The sequence below is a fragment of the Sander lucioperca genome, chromosome 14 (genome assembly GCF_008315115.2).
Source record: "Sander lucioperca isolate FBNREF2018 chromosome 14, SLUC_FBN_1.2, whole genome shotgun sequence".
In the NCBI taxonomy this organism is placed as follows: domain Eukaryota; kingdom Metazoa; phylum Chordata; class Actinopteri; order Perciformes; family Percidae; genus Sander; species Sander lucioperca.
This window is the reverse complement of record NC_050186.1, coordinates 23882092-23891291: the sequence shown is the minus strand read 5'-3', so window position 1 is coordinate 23891291 and position 9200 is coordinate 23882092. Positions and strand designations below refer to the sequence as shown.

Genomic DNA, 9200 nt, shown 5'->3' with positions numbered 1-9200 from the left:
GGGGAGGGGGTCTGGGTGTCCTCCCCCAGGACATTCTGAAGAAATGACTTCAATTCCTGCATTCTGATACATTTTTAGGCACCAATTTATGGTAACAATGTCAATATTTATTGCAAGGAAATCACAAAATTCTGGTGGCAGGTAACAATTCAAAATACAAAATATAATGGAATATTATTATATTCAGTAGTCCAGTAAGGAGGCTTTCACATCCGGGACATGGGCCGGATACGACAACACTTGACCCTAAAGTCCAGTTGTTTGTAGGATTGACTTAGGCTACTTAATCAGTGATGTTGAATATAGCCTAGAGTGTAACGACCACCACAGTTCATACATACATGTGAACCGCGGATTAATTGCAGAGTTTAACCTTCATAGTGTAAAACTACTACGTGAATGGGGCACAGCAGAAAGACAGAGCAGAGTGACGCTGCTTGTTCAGGGTTTTCATGTGTTCTCCTATAGGCCTACACTTCACATCAGGCGTTAAAACCAACTGTACCGGATTAGACTACTATTTAACGCGATAACGAGACGTTTTTAACCGCTAATAAAACTGTCTCAATTTAATAATGATGCCGTCAGACGGCCGCGCGGACAGACAGCAGTTGGAGTTCCGGCAGAGCTCTGCGCCGGTCAGCAGCGGCTTCTCACTGTGCAGCCGGTCCCCCAGAGCAGCATGATCACCGGGAGGGTCCGGTCCAGCCTGAACCCTGCAAACAGAGATCCCGTTTGAAGGTGACGTGCTTGATTTTGACTGAACGTCTCAATTTAAGTAACCTCTGATCGGGTCGTAGTAAATTAAGTACACTAAGTTTAAGATTAGGTGTTGGTCATTCTCAACACCTTTATTCCTCACTGCAACTTCAACGTCATCTGCTACGTCGCTTCAGCTTGCATTGCCAACATAAAATAAAAATATTGTCCCGTTGTCGGCTTCAGCTAAGAAGATAGTTCGCCCCCACACGTCCAAAATTCTTCTTCAGATAACCTTCCGCAACGATTGTAGGCTCTTTGGTGGAGCTCTGCTCTGGATGAAGTTACATCGTGACAAATTAATGGACCACTTGAGGAGTGATATGAAGACATGAGTCAGAGGCACAAAACACGTTGACAGCAGTGGCCGGTCATTATGTTTACCAACACCCCCGACCTGTGCCTTGCGACAAACTACAGACACACAAACTACAGACACACGAAGTACAGACACACGAAGTACAGACACACAAACTACAGACACACGAAGTACAGACACACAAACTACAGACACACAAACTACAGACACACAAACTACAGACACACGAAGTACAGACACACGAAGTACAGACACACGAAGTACAGACACACAAACTACAGACACACAAACTACAGACACACAAACTACAGACACACGAAGTACAGACACACGAAGTACAGACACACAAACTACAGACGCACGAAGTACAAACGCCACGAAGTAAAGACGAAACGAAGTACAGACGAAACGAAGTACAGACACACGAAGTACAGACGACACAAAGTACAGACACACGAAGTACAACGCACAAAGTACACACGCTCTCTGTACCCGAACCCCTAGGGGTACTTCGTAGTACTGCAGGGGATACGTGCAGCTCTAGAGCCCCCTGCTCTGGCGTTCCCCCTCTCATTCCCCCTGCTCTGGTGTTCCCCCTCTCATTCCCCCTGCTCTGGCGTTCCCCCTCTCATTCCCCCTGCTCTGGTGTTCCCCCTCTCATTCCCCCTGCTCTGGTGTTTCCCCTCTCATTCCCCCTGCTCTGGCGTTCCCCCTCTCATTCCCCCTGCTCTGGTGTTCCCCCTCTCATTCCCCCTGCTCTGGTGTTCCCCCTCTCATTCCCCCTGCTCTGGTGTTTCCCCTCTCATTCCCCCTGCTCTGGCGTTCCCCCTCTCATTCCCCCTGCTCTGGCGTTCCCCCTCTCATTCCCCCTGCTCTGGTGTTTCCCCCTCTCATTCCCCCTGCTCTGGCGTTCCCCCTCTCATTCCCCCTGCTCTGGCGTTCCCCCCTCTCATTCCCCCTGCTCTGGTGTTCCCCCTCTCATTCCCCCTGCTCTGGTGTTCCCCCTCTCATTCCCCCTGCTCTGGCGTTACCCCCTCTCATTCCCCCCTCTCATTCCCCCTGCTCTGGTGTTCCCCCTCTCATTCCCCCTGCTCTGGTGTTCCCCCCTCTCATTCCCCCTGCTCTGGCGTTCCCCCCTCTCATTCCCCCTGCTCTGGCGTTGCCCCCTCTCATTCCCCCTGCTCTGGCGTTCCCCCCTCTCATTCCCCCTGCTCTGGTGTTCCCCCCTCTCATTCCCCCTGCTCTGGCGTTCCCCCCTCTCATTCCCCCTGCTCTGGCGTTACCCCCTCTCATTCCCCCTGCTCTGGTGTTCCCCCTCTCATTCCCCCTGCTCTGGTGTTCCCCCCTCTCATTCCCCCTGCTCTGGCGTTCCCCCCTCTCATTCCCCCTCTCATTCCCCCTGCTCTGGCGTTCCCCCTCTCATTCCCCCTGCTCTGGCGTTCCCCCCTCTCATTCCCCCTGCTCTGGTGTTCCCCCCTCTCATTCCCCCTGCTCTGGCGTTCCCCCCTCTGGCCAAGGTTTCTCCTCCTAATTGGGTCTTATCGGTCCCGACAGAGGAGATAGCCTGAGAAACTGGAATATAATATAATATAATATAATATAATATAATATAATATAATATAAAATAAAATAATATAATATATATAATACAATATAAACTGCAGAGCGAACACAGTGACAGAGTGATGGTGGGAATCAGATACATCCTCTGCTGGGTTGTATTTCGTCCCTCTGTCTCCATCCTCCATCACAGGGCAGCCATTTTCTCTCCCTCCTTTCTCTCCTCCCTCCATCATCCCTGCCTCCACCCTCCCTCCATCCCTTCTCCATCCCCTCCTCTCATCCTCTCTTTCTCTCCATCACAGGAAAACACACAACAGAAATGAATCCAGGAGAAAAGGGAGAATGCAGCAGAGAACAATGACAGACAGAAGAACATCCTCCGTTCGTCCTCTATCCCCTCCCTTCTTCCCCCTCTCCCTCTGTCTCTCCCTCCCTCCCCCGTCTCCCCCTCTCTCAATAACCCCTTTGTCCTGAAATAAAAACAGATTCAGCGGAGGACGGATGAATAAAGGATGAACGGATTGTAGATAAAGAAAGAGAAAATGGCAGCTCACCCCATCGCTGTCGCCTCCATCACCTCCCTCTCTCCCTCTCTCTCTCTCTCTCTCTCTGTCTGTCTGACAGAGTCAGCTGGGCCAACCAGCAGCCAATCAGGAGACAGAGACAGAGAAGGGGGGAGGGAGGGGGCTGCCTCTCCCTCCTCCTCCTCCTGCTCCCAGAATGCTTTGCAGCTGCTGCTGCAGGCAGATTGACTGAGTTACACACACACACACACACACACACACACACACACACACACACACACACACACACACACACACACACACACACATCATTAATTGATTAGATGTCGTCCATTAACCTTTTATACTGCAGTAGAAGTCAGATGTTTTAAATATAACTGTTCTTTAGCGCTGCCTTTAAGATTCATCTCAATGGTCATCTGATCAGAGTTAGGAATGATTATAATGTAGCGCTGTCATATTCATTTATTTATATATATATATATATATATATATATATATATATATATATATATATATATATATATATATATATATATATATATATATAGACGACGAGACGCGATACAATTTTTTTTAAAAATCACATTAATCTCATGCCTCCATTTATTAATTTACTCCACCTCACTGGGCTTGGCGTGGTCCTAACAGCTACTATTTTGACCCTCTGCAGCACCGTTACTTCTCATCAAGCTGCCACTTCCTCCTAACACTTCCTGCTGCTGCTGCTGCAGCAGGATGGAGAAACACAGCAGCAATAACTCTGAATGGAGCTTTTTATTTTCAGAAACTCCCAGACGGCTCGTAGACAAGTCAAAGCCACATGCACGTTGTGTAAAGCTGAAGCACGTCAAGCTGGAGCTACCAGCTACGAGCTAAGCATAGTAGTTCAGTTAACGTGATGCTAACGCTAGCGGGCTAAACGGGTGGCAACTAACTGCAGACCTGTCAGCATGGTAGAGGACTCTGGTCTTAAAGACGTACTACGGTTGGCATGTTCTGACCGGTCTCGTTGCCGTCGAGGGGGACAGTAGTTGTCACGGATACACAGCCTGTACCACACGGAGGAAGCAGCCACACTGGAACAGCTGCAGAGTCCAAACTCTGTCTCATTAACCGTGATCACTGGACGTCAGTGAGGAATCAACATTATTTAGGAGTTACTAAACACTAGATGGACTCTGGTAAGGAGAGGGATTTTTAGTTTTTTAGTTAGGTACTTGGAGGAATTGTGCAATAATGACAGATTCACACATTTTTCTTTTGTTTACAGTAAATAAATAATTACAAATCTTAAAGTCAAGTTCATAAAGTCACTTTCTTTGCATCAATTTGATTCCCAATCAAGATCCACTGGTAAGAATGGATTTCCATTGTTAATATGGACTTAAAAACTGTTCTGAAATGGTAAATAAAAGAATTTTAAATCATGTGATAAAACATGCGATTAACTATAGAAATTCAGCAATTAATCGCGATTAAAAAAAATTAATCGTTTGACAGCCCTAATTATAACTCAATGTTCATCTGATCAGTCAGACACCGTGAGGAATGATTTCCTTTCATTAGTTAGAAACTCAACAAGCAGTTGGTTGTATTTGATGAGAATACTGAGAACTATTTAATATATGTGCTATAATGAAGTAATATTGGTATTATCTCACATATATGGTGTAGTAGGAACGTCCACCTGAGCCTCCGTTTACAGGATCACGCACATTAATCTCAAACTATTTCAATAATGGATTCATTGTGAGAGTCATATCACGGTATTCAACTAACGTCCATCAGCTACAGTGAGGAAAATAAGTATTTGAACACCCTGCTATTTTGCAAGTTCTCCCACTTAGAAATCATGGAGGGTCTGAAATTGTCATCGTAGGTGCATGTCCACTGTGAGAGACATAATCTAAAAAAATAAATCCAGAAATCACAATGTTTGATTTTTTAACTATTTATTTGTATGATACAGCTGCAAATAAGTATTTGAACACCTGTCTATCAGCTAGAATTCTGACCCTCAAAGACCTGTTAGTCTGCCTTTAAAATGTCCACCTCCACTCCATTTATTATCCTAAATTAGATGCACCTGTTTGAGGTCGTTAGCTGCATAAAGACACCTGTCCACCCCATACAATCAGTAAGAATCCAACTACTAACATGGCCAAGACCAAAGAGCTGTCCAAAGACACTAGAGACTAAATTGTACACCTCCACAAGGCTGGAAAGGGCTACGGGGAAATTGCCAAGCAGCTTGGTGAAAAAAGGTCCACTGTTGGAGCAATCATTAGAAAATGGAAGAAGCTAAACATGACTGTCAATCTCCCTCGGACTGGGGCTCCATGCAAGATCTCACCTCGTGGGGTCTCAATGATCCTAAGAAAGGTGAGAAATCAGCCCAGAACTACACGGGAGGAGCTGGTCAATGACCTGAAAAGAGCTGGGACCACCGTTTCCAAGGTTACTGTTGGTAATACACTAAGACGTCATGGTTTGAAATCATGCATGGCACGGAAGGTTCCCCTGCTTAAACCAGCACATGTCAAGGCCCGTCTTAAGTTCGCCAATGACCATTTGGATGATCCAGAGGAGTCATGGGAGAAAGTCATGTGGTCAGATGAGACCAAAATAGAACTTTTTGGTCATAATTCCACTAACCGTGTTTGGAGGAAGAAGAATGATGAGTACCATCCCAAGAACACCATCCCTACTGTGAAGCATGGGGGTGGTAGCATCATGCTTTGGGGGTGTTTTTCTGCACATGGGACAGGGCGACTGCACTGTATTAAGGAGAGGATGACCGGGGCCATGTATTGCGAGATTTTGGGGAACAACCTCCTTCCCTCAGTTAGAGCATTGAAGATGGGTCGAGGCTGGGTCTTCCAACATGACAATGACCCGAAGCACACAGCCAGGATAACCAAGGAGTGGCTCTGTAAGAAGCATATCAAGGTTCTGGCGTGGCCTAGCCAGTCTCCAGACCTGAACCCAATAGAGAATCTTTGGAGGGAGCTCAAACTCCGTGTTTCTCAGCGACAGCCCAGAAACCTGACTGATCTAGAGAAGATCTGTGTGGAGGAGTGGGCCAAAATCCCTCCTGCAGTGTGTTAACCTGGTGAAAAACTACAGGAAACGTTGGACCTCTAACTGCGAACAAAGGCTACTGTACCAAATATTAACATTGATTTTCTCAGGTGTTCAAATACTTATTTGCAGCTGTATCATACAAATAAATAGTTAAAAAATCAAACATTGTGATTTCTGGATTTTTGTTTTTAGATTATGTCTCTCATAACTATATATATATATATATATATAGACGCCACAGTGGCGTGGACACCAGGCAGGAACGCCACAGAAGATATTCCTTTTAACAACAAAATGTAGCAGTGTGGATGTAGCCTCAGGCTTAGATATAATAGCTTTTTAACAATGTTTACAAATAGACAAGCAGTAGCGCGATCGGCATTGTTTACGTCCTAGCCTGTGTCCTGTGTGTGTACCTGGCATTGTTTACGTCCTAGCCTGTGTCCTGTGTGTGTACCTGGCATTGTTTACGTCCTAGCCTGTGTCCTGTGTGTGTACCTGGCATTGTTTACGTCCCCAGCCAACAGCAGAAGATATTCCTGGGCTGAGTGTGGAACAGCTGCTGACCTGCCTGTCAGATGACAACCTGCTCCCACGTTCACGTGCTGAGTTTCATCTTGCAGACGCGTAGCATTAATTTCTGAAGACGTGCACAACCTACACTCCCAAGGAACGCAGGATACGCGTGGCAAGGCAAGTCTATCTGGGCCTTTAAGAGTCAGCTCTTCCTGTGCTGCTGTAATGGAAATTAACTTTGGAGCCCTGTGAATGTGTAGCAGGAGAAGTTAACCCTCTCCTTGATTTCATGTTGTTATGGAGCACCAGGAAATGAACTTTAACTCATCTCTGACACTGTCCAGGATACTTTAATTAAGGAAATTAATTAACTTGAGTTATTAGATAACCATTAATAAAATACTATTAGTATAGGGGTCAGGAAACACTGACGTCAGGCGAGTACAACAAGATTTCACTAACATTGAACCCTGTGTGTGTGTGTGTGTGTGTGTGTGTGTGTGTGTGTGTGTGTGTGTGTGTATATATATATATATATATATATATATATATATATATATATATATATATATATATATATATAGTTCCTGCATCACAGAGAAAGTCAAGAAAAAATTGGTTGAATCTACCTTCTTGCCAGTGTTAGATTATGGAGATGTGTTTTATAGACACTCCACAATGTCCCTGTTGAAATCTTTGGATTCTGTGTATCACTCAGCACTGAGATTTATAACCCATGCCAAGTCCTCTACCCATCATTGTGTATTATATGAGATGGTAGGTTGGCCCTCACTCAACACAAGAAGGCTCAAACATTGGTTGCCCTTTGTGTATAAATTGATAACTGGACATACTCCTTCATATTTAGCTACACTCTTAACATCTAGTAGATCAGAATATAATCTAAGATCAGGTAGATACGTACTGGATGATGTTCCACAAACTAAAACAGAGTTTGGAAAAACTGCTTTTTGTTACAGTGCTCCAACTTCATGGAATGAGTTACAAAATCAGCTAAAACTGCAGGTTTTAATTTCACATACTGACTTCAAGTCCCGCCTACATCAACTATATCAACATGTTTGCGCTTGTTTTTAAAATGTGATTTTCTGTTTTTATTTCCTTATGTATTACTGCTGTCCATCCCTGTCTGTCTGTTACTTGTTGTCTGTTAAAGTGTGTTTTTATGTGCTGCCTTCTTGGCCAGGGCTCACTTGTAAAAGAGATTTTAATCTCAATGTGATTTTTCCCTGGTAAAATAAAAATAAAAAAATAAAAATATATATATATATATATATATATATATATACACTGTAGCTGCAGTACTGATGTAAATACAGTTCTAGAGTACTGTGGTTATGTATTTTCATTGAGTACTGGTGTAAATACAGTTCTTGAGTACTGTAGTTATGTATTTTCTGTGAGTAATGGTGTAAATACAGTTCTTGAGTACTGTAGTTATGTATTTTCAGTGAGTACTGGTGTAAATACAGTTCTTGAGTACTGTAGTTATGTATTTTCAGTGAGTACTCTGTGACAACAGCAGCAGCTCTGTTAGCTGTTAGCCGTTAGCTCAACATGACTTTAACCTTCATTTTCCCAGAATGCACCCAGAAGAACCGTTACCGGCCGTCTGTCTGTCGGTCATCAAACACAGTTAGCTTCTGTCCGTCCCTGTTAAACCTGGGAACCGTCCCCGGTCCCCAAACACCGACATCCAACCCAAAACAAACGGTTAGCACGGAGCTAAGCTAACATCCAACCCAAACCAACGGTTAGCACAGAGCTAAGCTAACATCCAACCCAAACCAACGGTTAGCACGAAGCTAAGCTAACATCCAATCCAAACCAACGGTTAGCACGGAGCTAAGCTAACAGAGCTAACAGAGTACTAACGGCCGGGTTCTTACCTGAGAATGACCGAAGTCCTTCAGACGTTAAACCGTTAGAACCGTCACAACCGTCAGAGGCGGCGGAGGCCGCTCATGTCTCCGCTCAGGGCGGGAAAACAGTTCAACAAAGTCGGAATAAGTTTTAGCAGGAGACGCTGCAGCTGCGGTGGTCCGCCATCTTGTATATGTGTGTGTGTGTGTGTGTGTGTGTGTGTGTGTGTGTGTGTGTGTGTGTGTGTGTGTGTGTGTGTGTGTGTGTGTGTGTGTGTGTTTCGCTGTCTGTGTTTCGCTGTGTGTGTGTGTGTGTACAAATATATATACAACAACAACAACAACAACAACCAGAGGAGGAAGAAGAGAGTTGGCTACTCATGAGGATAATCAGAGAGTAATGGGTCAGAATACAGGGGAAGGAGCAAGAGACTGTTATTCTCATAGACATATATAACCTATGACTGTTATTATCATAGACATATATAACCTATGATTGTGATTATCATAGACATATATAACCTATGACTGTTATTCTCATAGACATAT

At 44.6% G+C, this 9200-nt stretch overlaps 1 protein-coding gene across 6 annotated transcripts in view; it reads right to left on the bottom strand.

Annotated features, from left to right (window-relative positions):
* apc (APC regulator of WNT signaling pathway) overlaps positions 1 to 8901 on the bottom strand; it is a 37372-nt gene extending 28471 nt beyond the window's left edge. For 5 of the 6 annotated variants that reach the window (XM_031321566.2, XM_031321568.2, XM_031321569.2 and 2 more), the window contains exon 1: positions 8679 to 8901. The gene's annotated coding sequence lies outside the window, so the exon portion shown is untranslated. Of the gene's footprint in view, positions 1 to 3195; positions 3322 to 8678 lie in introns of those variants that run through there. The other variant, XM_031321567.2, reaches the window with a different exon arrangement.
* Positions 8902 to 9200: the final 299 nt, after the last annotated feature.